Source organism: Pseudophryne corroboree, chromosome 2 (genome assembly GCF_028390025.1).
Source record: "Pseudophryne corroboree isolate aPseCor3 chromosome 2, aPseCor3.hap2, whole genome shotgun sequence".
In the NCBI taxonomy this organism is placed as follows: domain Eukaryota; kingdom Metazoa; phylum Chordata; class Amphibia; order Anura; family Myobatrachidae; genus Pseudophryne; species Pseudophryne corroboree.
This window is the reverse complement of record NC_086445.1, coordinates 243,660,658-243,675,613: the sequence shown is the minus strand read 5'-3', so window position 1 is coordinate 243,675,613 and position 14,956 is coordinate 243,660,658. Positions and strand designations below refer to the sequence as shown.

The 14,956-nt window shown below is 49.5% G+C and overlaps 1 long non-coding RNA gene across 1 annotated transcript in view; it reads right to left on the bottom strand.

Annotated features, from left to right (window-relative positions):
* Positions 1-8,874, bottom strand: part of LOC135012883 (uncharacterized) — a 307,860-nt gene extending 298,986 nt beyond the window's left edge. The window contains exon 1 of the long non-coding RNA XR_010211728.1: positions 8,605-8,874. This is a non-coding gene — a long non-coding RNA (uncharacterized LOC135012883). The remainder of the gene's footprint in view (positions 1-8,604) is intronic.
* Positions 8,875-14,956: the final 6,082 nt, after the last annotated feature.

The following is a 14,956-nucleotide window of genomic DNA, read 5'->3' as shown; positions in this document are numbered from 1 at the left end:
GTTCCTCATAGCAGAGCTGCGAATGAATAGATGCCGTGCACATGGAAACTTGCCTTCAGCATCCAGAATTAGGAGTCCTAATTACTCAGGCCTGTTGGAGGGCGGTCCGTGCCCCCCCAGGAGCAGCAGCAGAGCCGGCCCATCGGACAGAGCAGTAAACGGAAGGAAGCCATCTGCAGCATAACATGACTGGCCCTACTGGCAGTGAATGTGTGCATGGGGATGCGCATTTGTCTGGCCTATATCTTTATGCAATCCTGGCAGGCGGAGCGAGTGAGAGCAGAGGGGACCTGGGGGAGAGCAATACCTTCCAAGTCTTGTCTGCAGTGCGACCTGCAGGGGCTGGGCATTGCCTGCCATGGCAGCCCTGCCACCCCTATACCCACCTGTCACCACACATCTTATTGGAGGGTTATGTATGAGTGCATGTCATTGCTACCTCTTGCTGTGTAGTCACCAGCAGGGTGGCATGTTTGGGCTTATTATCTAGCTGCTGTTGCAGCTGATATTTACTATCTGTGCTTTATTCACTGTCACTGTATTCAATCAGATGTGCTGGGGCTCATGAGGCCTGTGGTGATGGGGTTTATAAAATAGATGTTATAGGCAGAGGCTGTGCTGGGTGTCACAGTTCATGGATTAAAGGGTTAAGATAAATTGGGGCTGTGCTGGTATGACCAATAATAAAGGGGTTAATTGATATTAAGAGCAGTGATGGTTTGCCCAATTTATGGGTAATGTAGTTAATTGATATTTTGGGGCTGTGCTAGTTTTGCCAAGGAATAATACACAGATAAAGGGGTTAATTGTTATATTGGGGGCTGCGTTGGTATGCCCAGTACATGGGTAAAACGAATAATTGATATATGGGGGGCTGTGCTGGTATGTAACTTTACCCCCCAACCCTTCACTCAGTACTGAAGACTGGGACTGGAGTCAGGCTGTGCGGTACAGAGGATGAGCAGCAGTCAGCCAGCAGGTAATGACTTGTACTGCACTGCAGTGGGGTGCTGAGGGACTAAGCTTGCAGTGCTGGGTATGTTTTATTTCATATGGGGGCCAGTGTGTTTCTTTTTTACCTCTTGGTGCCAATGAGGGGGGAGGGGGGAGAGGGGGGAAGGGCTTTGATGTTTTTGCTATGGTGCCCACAAAGTTCTAATTACGCTCTTGTTTGGGAGGTATGCCCCAAAGGAGGTAAAAGCTTTTGATCTTTCATAGGATTGCTCTCTTTAATGTTGACAACACTAAAAACCATTGGGCTGCGGTCAAGATGCCATCCGTCGGGATCCTGGCAGTTGGAATGCCGATGCCGGAATCCCGACAGCCGGCATCCCAACAGAAAGTTAATGGCAGGTTTTGGTTAGGGTCGGGGGTGAGTTACATTTAGCCGCCACCCGTGGAGTTTAGGATTAGGCTGCAGTGGGTGGAGGAAGTGGTGTAGGTTAGGGTTAGGCAGTGGGGAGGGGGTTGGGGGTAGGCACCACTGGCATGTGTGTAAGGTTTAGACACTAAAGAAGGAGCGTTAGGGTTAGGCTGCCAGGAAGGGGGTGTTAGGGGGAAGGGGAGAGGAGAGGGGCGAACAGTCTTACTTCCCCCCTGTCAGGATTTACACTATCAGGATGCCAATGTAATACCATGACGGGTGTTGATATTTATTGGATGGCACTGGTTCCCTTCTTCAGGCAGAGAGGTGAAGGCATAAGGTTTTTACCAGACAGAAAATAAAAAATTTTCTTCAAATTTGTTTTATTTAAGTAAAGGTGAGATTCTCATGAAGAATAGGTAAATATCAGTCAGATATAATATTTCTTTTGCAACACATATACAATCTTTTACAACATAAGCGATTCCTTACTCTACACCCTTAACTTATATGGTAAAAACTCACTTAAAATAAGAATTTACTTACCGATAATTCTATTTCTCGTAGTCCGTAGTGGATGCTGGGGACTCCGTCAGGACCATGGGGAATAGCGGCTCCGCAGGAGACAGGGCACAAAAGCAAGCTTTTAGGATCACATGGTGTGTACTGGCTCCTCCCCCTATGACCCTCCTCCAAGCCTCAGTTAGGTACTGTGCCCGGACGAGCGTACACAATAAGGAAGGATCTTGAATCCCGGGTAAGACTCATACCAGCCACACCAATCACACCGTACAACTTGTGATCTGAACCCAGTTAACAGTATGATAACAAAGAAGTAGCCTCTTAAAAAAGATGGCTCACAACAATAATAACCCGATTTTTGTAACAATAACTATGTACAAGTAATGCAGACAATCCGCACTTGGGATGGGCGCCCAGCATCCACTACGGACTACGAGAAATAGAATTATCGGTAAGTAAATTCTTATTTTCTCTAACGTCCTAGTGGATGCTGGGGACTCCGTCAGGACCATGGGGATTATACCAAAGCTCCCAAACGGGCGGGAGAGTGCGGATGACTCTGCAGCACCGAATGAGAGAACTCCAAGTCCTCTTTAGCCAGAGTATCAAATTTGTAAAATTTTACAAACGTGTTCTCCCCTGACCACGTAGCTGCTCGGCAAAGTTGTAATGCCGAGACCCCTCGGGCAGCCGCCCAAGATGAGCCCACCTTCCTTGTGGAGTGGGCTTTTACAGTTTTAGGCTGTGGCAGGCCTGCCACAGAATGTGCAAGTTGAATTGTGCTACAGATCCAACGAGCAATCGTCTGCTTAGACGCAGGAGCACCCAACTTGTTGGGTGCATACAAGATAAACAACGAGTCAGATTTTCTGACTCCAGCTGTCCTTGAAATATATATTTTCAATGCTCTGACAACGTCCAGTAACTTGGGAGTCCTCCAAGTCGCTAGTAGCCGCAGGCACCACAATAGGCTGGTTCAAGTGAAAAGCCGAAACCACCTTAGGGAGAAAATGAGGACGTGTCCGCAGTTCTGCCCTGTCCGAATGGAAAATCAGATATGGGCTTTTGTACGATAAAGCCGCCAACTCTGAAACTCTCCTGGCTGAAGCCAGGGCCAATAGCATGGTTACTTTCCATGTAAGATACTTCAAATCTACCGATTTGAGAGGCTCAAACCAATGAGATTTGAGAAATTCCAAAACTACGTTTAGATCCCACGGTGCCACTGGAGGCACAATTGGGGGTTGTATATGTAGTACACCCTTGACAAAAGTTTGTACTTCAGGCACTGAAGCCAATTCTTTCTGGAAGAAGATTGATAAGGCCGAAATTTGAACTTTAATAGACCCCAATTTGAGGCCCATAGACAATCCTGCCTGCAGGAAATGTAGGAATCGACCCAATTGAAATTCTTCCGTTGGGGCCTTCTTGGCCTCACACCACGCAACATATTTTCTCCAAATGCGGTGATAATGTTGTGCGGTCACTTCCTTCCTAGCTTTAATCAAGGTAGGAATAACTTCCTCTGGAATGCCCTTTTCTTTTAGAATCCGGCGTTCAACCGCCATGCCGTCAAACGCAGTCGCGGTAAGTCTTGGAACATACAAGGTCCCTGCTGAAGCAGATCCCTTCTTAGAGGTAGAGGCCACGGATCTTCCGTGAGCATCTCTTGAAGTTCCGGATACCAAGTTCTTCTTGGCCAATCCGGAGCCACTAGTATTGTTCTTACTCCCCTTTTCCGTATAATTCTCAGTACCCTTGGTATGAGAGGCAGAGGAGGAAACACATACACTGACTGGTACACCCACGGTGTTACCAGAGCGTCCACAGCTATTGCCTGAGGGTCTCTTGACCTGGCGCAATATCTGTCCAGTTTTTTGTTGAGGCGAGACGCCATCATGTCCACCTTTGGTTTTTCCCAACGGTTCACAATCATGTGGAAAACTTCCGGATGAAGTCCCCACTCTCCCGGGTGAAGGTCGTGTCTGCTGAGGAAGTCTGCTTCCCAGTTGTCTACTCCCGGGATGAACACTGCTGACAGTGCTATGACATGATTTTCCGCCCAGCGAAGAATCCTTGCAGCTTCTGTCATTGCTCTTCTGCTTCTCGTGCCGCCTTGTCTGTTTACGTGGGCGACTGCCGTGATGTTGTCCGACTGGATCAACACCGGCTGACCCTGAAGCAGCGGTTTCGCCAAGCTTAGAGCATTGTAGATCGCTCTTAGCTCTAGTATATTTATGTGAAGAGACGTCTCCAGGTTTGACCATACACCCTGGAAGTTTCTTCCCTGTGTGACTGCTCCCCAGCCCCGTAGGCTGGCATCCGTAGTCACCAGGACCCAGTCCTGTATGCCGAACCTGCGGCCCTCTAACAGATGGGCACTCTGCAACCACCACAGGAGAGACAACCTTGTCCTTGGTGACAGTGTTATCCGCTGATGCATGTGCAGATGCGATCCGGACCATTTGTCCAGCAGATCCCACTGAAATATTCGTGCATGGAATCTGCCGAATGGAATTGCTTCGTAAGAAGCCACCATCTTTCCCAGGACTCTTGTGCATTGATGTACTGACACATTTCCTGGTTTTAGGAGGTTCCTGACAAGTTCGGATAACTCCCTTGCTTTCTCCTCCGGGAGAAACACCTTTTTCTGAACCGTGTCCAGAATCATTCCCAGGAACAGCAGACGTGTTGTCGGGGACAATTGAGATTTTGGAAGATTCAGAATCCACCCGTGTTGTTGAAGCACTACTTGGGTTAGTGCTACACCGACTTCCAGCTGTTCTCTGGACTTTGCCCTTATCAGGAGATCGTCCAAGTAAGGGATAATTAATACGCCTTTTCTTCGTAGAAGAACCATCATTTCGGTCATTACCTTGGTAAAGACCCGAGGTGCCGTGGACAAACCAAACGGCAGCGTTTGAAACTGATAATGACAGTCTTGTATCACGAACCTGAGATACCCTTGGTGTGAGGGGTAAATTGGGACATGCAGATAAGCATCTTTTATGTCCAGGGACACCATGAAATCCCCTTCTTCCAGATTCGCTATCACTGCTCTTAGTGACTCCATCTTGAACTTGAATTTCTGTATGTACAGGTTCAAGGATTTCAGATTTAGAATAGGTCTTACCGAACCGTCCGGCTTCGGTACCACAAATAGTGTGGAATAATACCCCTTTCCCTGTTGTAGGAGGGGTACCTTGACTATCACCTGCTGAGAATACAGCTTGTGAATGGCTTCCAATACCGTCGCCCTTTCTGAGGGAGACGTTGGTAAAGCAGTCTTTAGGAAACGGCGAGGGGGAGATCTTTCGAATTCCAACATGTAACCCTGAGATACTATCTGCAGGATCCACGGGTCCACCTGTGAGCGAGCCCACTGATTGCTGAAAATCTTTAGTCGACCCCCCACCGCTCCTGAGTCCGCTTGTAAAGCCCCAGCGTCATGCTGATGGCTTTGTAGAACCCGGGGCGGGCTTCTGGTCCTGGGCAGGGGCTGCTTGCTGCCCTCTCTTACCCTTTCCTCTGCCTCGTGGCAGATAAGACTGTCCTTTTGCCCGCTTGTTTTTATAGGAGCGAAAGGACTGCGGCTGAAAAGACGGTGTCTTTTTCTGTTGGGAGGGGGTCTGAGGTAAAAAAGTGGATTTGCCGGCAGTTGCCGTGGCCACCAGATCCGATAGACCAACCCCAAATAATTCCTCTCCTTTATATGGCAATACTTCCATATGCCTTTTGGAATCCGCATCACCTGACCACTGTCGCGTCCATAAACTTCTTCTGGCAGATATGGACATCGCACTTACTCTCGATGCCAGAGTGCAAACATTCCTCTGAGCATCTCGCATATAAAGAAACGCATCCTTTAATTGCTCTAGAGTCAATAAAATACTGTCCCTATCCAGGGTATCAATATTTTCAGTCAGGGAATCCAACCCCCCAGCACTGCACATCCAGGCTGAGGCTATTGCTGGTCGGAGTATAACACCAGTATGCGTGTATATACTCTTCAGGGTAGTTTCCAGCCTCCTATCTGCTGGATCCTTGAGGGCGGCCGTATCTGGAGACGGCAACGCCACTTGTTTTGATAAACGTGTGAGCGCTTTATCCACCCTAGGGGGTGTTTCCCAGCGCGCCCTAACCTCTGGTGGGAAAGGGTATAATGCCAATAACTTCTTAGAAATTAGCAGTTTTCTATCTGGGTTAACCCACGCTTCATCACACACGTCATTCAATTCCTCTGATTCTGGAAAAGCTACAGGTAGTTTTTTCACCCCCCACATAATACCCCTTTTTGAGGTACCTGCAGTATCAGAGATCTGCAAAGCCTCCTTCATTGCCGTGATCATATAACGTGTGGCCCTATTGGAAAATACGTTTGTTTCTTCACCGTCGACACTAGATTCATCTGTGTCGGTACCTGTGTCGACTGACTGAGGTAAGGGACGTTTTACAGCCCCTGACGGTGTCTGAGACGCCTGAGCAGGTACTAACTGGTTTTCCGGCCGTCTCATTTCGTCAACTGACTTTTGTAATGTACTAACATTATCACGTAATTCCATAATTAAAGCCATCCATTCCGGTGTCGACTCCCTAGGGGGTGACATCACCATTACCGGCAATTGCTCCGCCTCCACACCAACATCGTCCTCATACATGTCGACACACACGTACCGACACACAGCAGACACACAGGGAATGCTCTTATCGAAGACAGGACCCCACTAGCCCTTTGGGGAGACAGAGGGAGAGCTTGCCAGCACACACCAAAAGCGCTATAAAATGTATATAAACAACCCTAAAAGGTGTTGTTTTTGTTATATGCGCTTTAAATATATAAATATCGCCAAAATATGCCCCCCTTCTCTTTGTTACCCTGTTTCTGTAGTGCAGTGCAGGGGAGAGTCCTGGGAGCCTTCCTCACAGCGGAGCTGAGCAGGAAAATGGCGCTGTGTGCTGAGGAGAATAAGCCCCGCCCCCTATCCGGCGGGCTTTTCTCCCGGGTTTTGAGATATCTGGCCTGGGTTAAATACATACATATAGCCTCAATGGCTATATGTGATGTATTCTTTGCCATCAAAGGTATTAAATATTGCTGCCCAGGGCGCCCCCAGCAGCGCCCTGCACCCTCCGTGACCGTTCAGTGTGAAGTGTGTAGCAACAATGGCGCACAGCTGCAGTGCTGTGCGCTACCTTCATGAAGGCTGAAGAGCCTTCTGCCGCCTGTTTCCGGACCCTCGATCTTCAGCATCTGTAAGGGGGATCGGCGGCGCGGCTCCGGGACGAACCCCAGGGTGACCTGTGTTCCGACTCCCTCTGAAGCTATGTCCAGTAGCCTAAGACTCCAATCCATCCTGCACGCAGGTGAGTTGAAAATCTCTCCCCTAAGTCCCTCGATGCAGTGAGCCTGTTGCCAGCAGGACTCACTGAAAATAATAAACCTAAAAACTTTTTCTAAGCAGCTCCTTAAGAGAGCCACCTAGATTGCACCCTGCTCGGACGGGCACAAAAACCTAACTGAGGCTTGGAGGAGGGTCATAGGGGGAGGAGCCAGTACACACCATGTGATCCTAAAAGCTTGCTTTTGTGCCCTGTCTCCTGCGGAGCCGCTATTCCCCATGGTCCTGACGGAGTCCCCAGCATCCACTAGGACGTTAGAGAAATATAGGTAAGAGTAGAGCTGTTGTCCCTATACAGCAGAGGTTTTCAACCTTTTACAATTCGCGGCACACTGAACAAGATTTAAATATTGTCAAGGCACACTCAAATATAATGGTGATGCATGGTGCAGTTGCGTGTCCGAGGATGTCATGTCGCAGCTTCTCCATGGGTAACGCCTGAGCCACATCTGAGAAAGCCAGAAGAGCCCAACACTGCCCGGGCCCAAAATTAGAACTGGCTCTGCAAGCACTAAACCCATCAGTATTAATCGTCCCAGGGCCTCAGTAGCGGCAGCACACTGACGGGCCTGGCTCTGCTTCTGTGGCGGCACACCTGAAGACTGCTCAGGGCACACTAGTGTGCCACGGCACTGTGGTTGAAAAACACTGCTATACAGTAATAGACACTCCAACTCTATTTGCTGATGGTACTAAACGTAAGGTGTTGCTATAACTTGCCTTTTACGTTGCAAACCCCAGGTTTGGGGATAGACTTTCTCCATGATGTTAGCATAAGCCTGATCGGTGATTACTGAATCTTGTCATCTTATATAGAGGTAAGGGCGGACCCTGACTACAGAACTTTAATCTACAACTGTATATAGATAACACAACATTGGATAACTTAATCTCAGCGCTCTGTGGGTGAAGTGGAGAACTGGACATTCCTCGTACTTTATAACTGAAGAGTCTGTAAATTAACTAGTGGAGTTTCTCCTGAAAAAAGATTAATTATTAGCTACTTCAGAATATGCAAAGCTCTCAGAATTGATCAGTTTCTGACACTATTAGCTTGCACCTATTTGTACTGACAGACAGGTATTGGGAGATTTTCCTTGGCACAGCAGTTCAGTCCATCTCCTGATGGACTATTACTTGAGATAAAGAGGTATCAGACTTTTCTTGACCAAACTTTATGAGCCTGCTTGTTCACACACTGACTGAGGGCATTACCAGTCTCTTTTTAATAACATAAAAATTGCTGCTCCAGGGCTTCTATATAGTGTGACTGTCTTTTCAATTGAACGTTAAGCTGTGGTGCAATGAATATTTACAGACCTGGTCCCGGATGATAGGTTCCCTGCAGTTCAGCACCACAAACACAGGAAGAGTGTTCCCTCCTCTCTCCTACAGCTCAGCTGTCAATTAATAGCTCTCTGTAGCCGAGTCCTGGCATCAGCTCCCTCACAGCAATGGTAGGTAGCCGCAGTCTGTTCCTGAGGTAGCACCCAGTCAGTGCAGCTCCCCTCTCTTGCCTGCTCAGGAGATTCTCCTCACAGGGAAATCACCCTCAGGCTAGATCACTCCACCCCTCTCCTCAGAGACATCTCACACACTCTGCTGCTCTGTGTTACTCCGCCCCTCAATCTCCCCTGTGTATATGCATACCCTCCAGCATTTTACACATAAAAATCAGTACAAATTAGAAAAGGGGGCGTGGTCACAGGAAAAACGCCTCTTTTCCTATACTTTCAATGGAAGTTTGGAGAGCCAAAAATCGGTACAGACCATAAAAAAAAAGGTACTGTACCTATTAAAAAGGTACAGTTGGAGGGTATGTATATGCAGGGGTGTCAGAACATTTATAGGTTGGGGGGGCAAGATAGATCCTCATTTTGGCGCCCCTGGGGGTGGAGGCGATACTATGAGGATGAAAAGGAGGCAGCACCACGGTGGGCAGGAGGCCGCACCATGTAGATGGAGGCAGGGAGTCCCACTGACGGAGGTGCTGCGATGGGGAAAGGAGGAGCCTGGGACTGCAGCATTGCGCTGGCAAGTACCATTGTGTAGGTGAGGCTGGCCCCCGGTAGCAGGCAGGGACGGCAACAGAAATATTGGGGCCCAGTACACAGATATCTCTGGGCCCCCTTCCACACCTCAACCCCATTCATCCCCATCCACTGCCATTACAATTCCCCTTAGGGGAGCAGGAGAGACAGGGGAGTGAGAGAGAAACAAAGAGTGTGTCGGCGAGAGAGAGAGAGTGTCAGGGAGAGAGGTGCAAGAGGAGAGTGTTAGGGAGAGCGAGCATACGCGCACGCAGGGGAAATCTGAGTACCTAAAAGCCCCCCTGGCCACCGATCATGGCATATAGGGGGACTCCTCTCAGGCTGATCTCCTGTGGTGGAGCTGAGAGGTGAGAGCCTGTCGCATGGTTGTGGCGCAGTCTTCCGTATCTTCACTCCCTGCCACAGCACTGACTTCAGAGCAGCAAGGTGATCTGTCCATGGCAGGGGCGGGTAGTCGCCGGTATTTAATAATGAATTAAGCTCTCCTTGCCCAGCATGAGTGCAGGGACCGTGGCAGGGGCAGGGGGGGATAGTGAGGAATGATCATGGTGCCAGCCTGTTTACTTTCTATGTGGTGGTTATGGTGCCTGTGTCTATGGAGGCCATATTATTATTTCTCTAACGTCCTAGTGGATGCTGGGGACTCCGTCAGGACCATGGGGATTAGCGGCTCCGCAGGAGACAGGGCACAAAAATAAAGCTTTAGGATCAGGTGGTGTGCACTGGCTCCTCCCCCTATGACCCTCCTCCAAGCCTCAGTTAGGTTTTTGTGCCCGTCCGAGCAGGGTGCAATCTAGGTGGCTCTCCTAAAGAGCTGCTTAGAAAAAGTTTTTAGGTTTTTTATTTTCAGTGAGTCCTGCTGGCAACAGGCTCACTGCAACGAGGGACTTAGGGGAGAAGAAGTGAACTCACCTGCGTGCAGGATGGATTGGCTTCTTAGGCTACTGGACACCATTAGCTCCAGAGGGATCGAACACAGGCCCAGCCATGGAGTCCGGTCCCGGAGCCGCGCCGCCGACCCCCTTACAGATGCCGAAAAGCGAAGAGGTCCAGAAACCGGCGGCAGAAGACTTTTCAGTCTTCATGAGGTAGCGCACAGCACTGCAGCTGTGCGCCATTGTTGTCACACACTTCACACCAGCGGTCACGGAGGGTGCAGGGCGCTGCAGGGGGCGCCCTGGGCAGCAATGAGAATACCTTGTTCTGGCTAAAAAATACATCACATATAGCCCTTGGGGCTATATGGATGTATTTAACCCCTGCCAGGTCTCACAAACTCCGGAGAAGAGCCCGCCGAAATAGGGGGCGGGGCCTATCTCCTCAGCACACAGCGCCATTTTCCTGCTCAGCTCCGCTGCGAGGAAGGCTCCCAGGACTCTCCCCTGCACTGCACTACAGAAACAGGGTAAAAAAGAGAGGGGGGGGCACTTTTTTTGGCGTTTTTGATATATATTAAGCTGCTATAAGGGAGACAACACTTCTATAGGGTTGTTCCTATATATTTATAGCGCTTGGGTGTGTGCTGGCAAACTCTCCCTCTGTCTCCCCAAAGGGCTAGTGGGGTCCTGTCTTCGATAAGAGCATTCCCTGTGTGTCTGCTGTGTGTCGGTACGTGTGTGTCGACATGTATGAGGACGATGTTGGTGTGGAGGCGGAGCAATTGCCGGTAATGGTGATGTCACCCCCTAGGGAGTCGACACCGGAATGGATGGCTTTATTTATGGAATTACGTGATAATGTCAGCACATTACAAAAATCAGTTGACGACATGAGACGGCCGGAAAACCAGTTAGTACCTGTACAGGCGTCTCAGACACCGTCAGGGGCTGTAAAACGCCCTTTACCTCAGTCGGTCGACACAGACCCAGACACGGACACCGAATCTAGTGTCGACGGTGAAGAAACAAACGTATTTTCCAGTAGGGCCACAAGTTATATGATCACGGCAATGAAGGAGGCTTTACATATCTCTGATACTGCATGTACCACAAAAAGGGGTATTATGTGGGGTCTGAAAAAACTACCTGTAGTTTTTCCTGAATCAGACGAATTGAATGAAGAGTGTGATGAAGCGTGGGTTAACCCCGATAGAAAACTGCTAATTTCAAAGAAGTTATTGGCATTATATCCTTTCCCGCCAGAGGTTAGGGCGCGCTGGGAAACACCCCCTAGGGTGGATAAGGCGCTCACACGCTTATCAAAACAAGTGGCGTTACCGTCTCCTGAAACGGCCGCCCTCAAGGATCCAGCAGATAGGAGGCTGGAAACTACCCTGAAAAGTATATACACTCATACTGGTGTTATACTGCGACCAGCCATCGCCTCTGCATGGATGTGCAGTGCTGGGGTGGTTTGGTCGGATTCCCTGACTGAAAATATTGATACCCTGGATAGGGACAGTATTTTACTGACTATAGAGCATTTAAAGGATGCATTTCTATATATGCGAGATGCACAGAGGGATATTTGCACTCTGGCATCGATAGTAAGTGCGATGTCCATATCTGCCAGAAGAAGTTTATGGACGCGACAATGGTCAGGTGATGCGGATTCCAAACGGCATATGGAAGTATTGCCGTATAAGGGGGAGGAATTATTTGGGGTCGGTCTATCTGATTTGGTGGCCACGGCAACAGCCGGGAAATCCACCTTTTTACCTCAGGTCCCCTCCCAACAGAAAAAGACACCGTCTTTTCAGCCGCAGTCCTTTCGTTCCTATAGGAACAAGCGGGCGAAAGGACAGTCATATTTGCCCCGAGGCAAAGGAAAGGGTAAGAGAGTGCACCAAGCAGCTTCTTCCCAGGAGCAGAAGCCCCCCCGGCTTCTGCAAAGCCCTCAGCATGACGTTGGGGCTTTACATGCGGACTCAGGGGCGGTGGGGGGTCGACTCAAGAATTTCAGCGCACAGTGGGCTCACTCACAGGTGGACCCCTGGATCCTGCAGATAATATCTCAGGGTTACAGGTTGGAATTCGAGAAGTCTCCCCCTCGCCGGTTCCTAAAGTCTGCTCTGCCAACGTCTCCCTCAGACAGGGCGACGGTATTGGAAGCCATTCACAAGCTGTATTCTCAGCAGGTGATAGTCAAGGTACCCCTCCTACAACAGGGAAAGGGGTATTATTCCACACTATTTGTGGTACCGAAGCCGGACGGCTCGGTAAGACCTATTCTAAATCTGAAATCTTTGAACCTGTACATACAAAAATTCAAGTTCAAGATGGAGTCACTCAGAGCAGTGATAGCGAATCTGGAAGAAGGGGACTTTATGGTGTCCCTGGACATCAAGGATGCTTACCTGCATGTCCCAATTTGCCCTTCACATCAAGGGTACCTCAGGTTCGTGGTGCAAAACTGTCATTATCAGTTTCAGACGCTGCCGTTTGGATTGTCCACGGCACCTCGGGTCTTTACCAAGGTAATGGCCGAAATGATGTTTCTTCTACGAAGAAAAGGCGTATTAATTATCCCTTACTTGGACGATCTCCTGATAAGGGCAAGGTCCAGGGAACAGCTGGGGGACGTAGTAGCACTAACCCAAATAGTGCTGCAACAGCACGGGTGGATTCTGAATTTTCCAAAATCTCAATTGACCCCGACGACACGTCTGCTGTTCCTGGGAATGATTCTGGACACGGTTCAGAAAAAGGTGTTTCTTCCGGAGGAGAAAGCCAAGGAGTTATCCGAACTTGTCAGGAACCTCCTAAAACCAGGGAAAGTGTCTGTGCATCAATGCACAAGAGTCCTGGGAAAGATGGTGGCTTCTTACGAAGCGATTCCATTCGGCAGATTCCACGCACGAACTTTTCAGTGGGATCTGCTGGACAAATGGTCCGGATCGCATCTGCAGATGCATCAGCGGATAACCTTGTCGCCACGGACAAGGGTGTCTCTTCTGTGGTGGTTGCAGAGTGCTCATCTGTTAGAGGGCCGCAGATTCGGCATACAGGACTGGGTCCTGGTGACCACGGATGCCAGTCTGAGAGGCTGGGGAGCGGTCACACAGGGAAGAAACTTCCAGGGAGTATGGTCAAACCTGGAGATGTCTCTTCACATAAATATACTGGAGCTAAGAGCGATTTACAATGCTCTAAGCCTGGCAAAACCCCTGCTTCAGGGTCAGCCGGTGTTGATCCAGTCGGACAACATCACGGCAGTCGCCCACGTAAACAGACAGGGCGGCACAAGAAGCAGGAGAGCAATGGCAGAAGCTGCAAGGATTCTTCGCTGGGTGGAAGATCATGTGATAGCACTGTCAGCAGTGTTCATTCCGGGAGTGGACAACTGGGAAGCAGACTTCCTCAGCAGACACGATCTACACCCGGGAGAGTGGGGACTTCATCCAGAAGTCTTCCACATGATTGTGAACCGTTGGGAAAAACCAAAGGTGGACATGATGGCGTCTCGCCTCAACAAAAAACTGGACAGGTATTGCGCCAGGTCAAGAGACCCTCAGGCAATAGCTGTGGACGCTCTGGTAACGCCGTGGGTGTTCCAGACAGTGTATGTGTTTCCTCCTCTGCCTCTCATACCAAAAGTACTGAGAATTATACGGCAAAGGGGAGTAAGAACGATACTCGTGGCTCCGGATTGGCCAAGAAGAACTTGGTACCCGGAACTTCAGGAGATGCTCACGGAAGATCCGTGGCCTCTACCTCTAAGACGGGACCTGCTTCAGCAGGGACCGTGTCTATTCCAAGACTTACCGCGGCTGCGTTTGACGGCATGGCGGTTGAACGCCGAATTCTAAGGGAAAAAGGCATTCCGGAAGAGGTCATTCCTACACTGGTAAAAGCCAGGAAGGAGGTGACTGCACAACATTATCACCGCATTTGGAGAAAATATGTTGCGTGGTGTGAGGCCAGGAAGGCCCCCACGGAGGAATTTCAATTGGGTCGATTCCTACATTTCCTGCAAACAGGATTGTCTATGGGCCTCAAGTTGGGGTCCATTAAGGTTCAAATTTCGGCCCTGTCGATTTTCTTCCAGAAAGAATTGGCTTCAGTTCCTGAAGTCCAGACTTTTGTTAAAGGAGTACTACATATACAGCCCCCGGTTGTGCCCCCAGTGGCTCCGTGGGACCTTAATGTAGTTTTGGATTTTCTCAAATCCCATTGGTTTGAGCCACTCAAATCGGCAGATTTGAAATATCTTACATGGAAAGTAACCATGCTACTGGCCCTGGCTTCAGCCAGGAGAGTGTCAGAATTGGCGGCTTTATCGTATAAAAGCCCATATCTGATTTTCCATTCGGACAGGGCAGAACTGCGGACGCGTCCTCATTTTCTGCCTAAGGTGGTGTCAGCGTTTCACCTGAACCAGCCTATTGTGGTGCCTGCGGCTACTAGCGATTTGGAGGATTCCAAGTTGCTGGACGTTGTCAGGGCATTGAAAATATATATTTCAAGGACGGCTGGAGTCAGAAAATCTGACTCGCTGTTTATACTGTGTGCACCCAACAAGCTGGGTGCTCCTGCTTCTAAGCAGACGATTGCTCGTTGGATTTGTAGCACAATTCAACTTGCACATTCTGTGGCAGGCCTGCCACAGCCTAAATCTGTCAAGGCCCATTCCACAAGGAAGGTGGGCTCATCCTGGGCGGCTGCCCGAGGGGTCTCGGCATT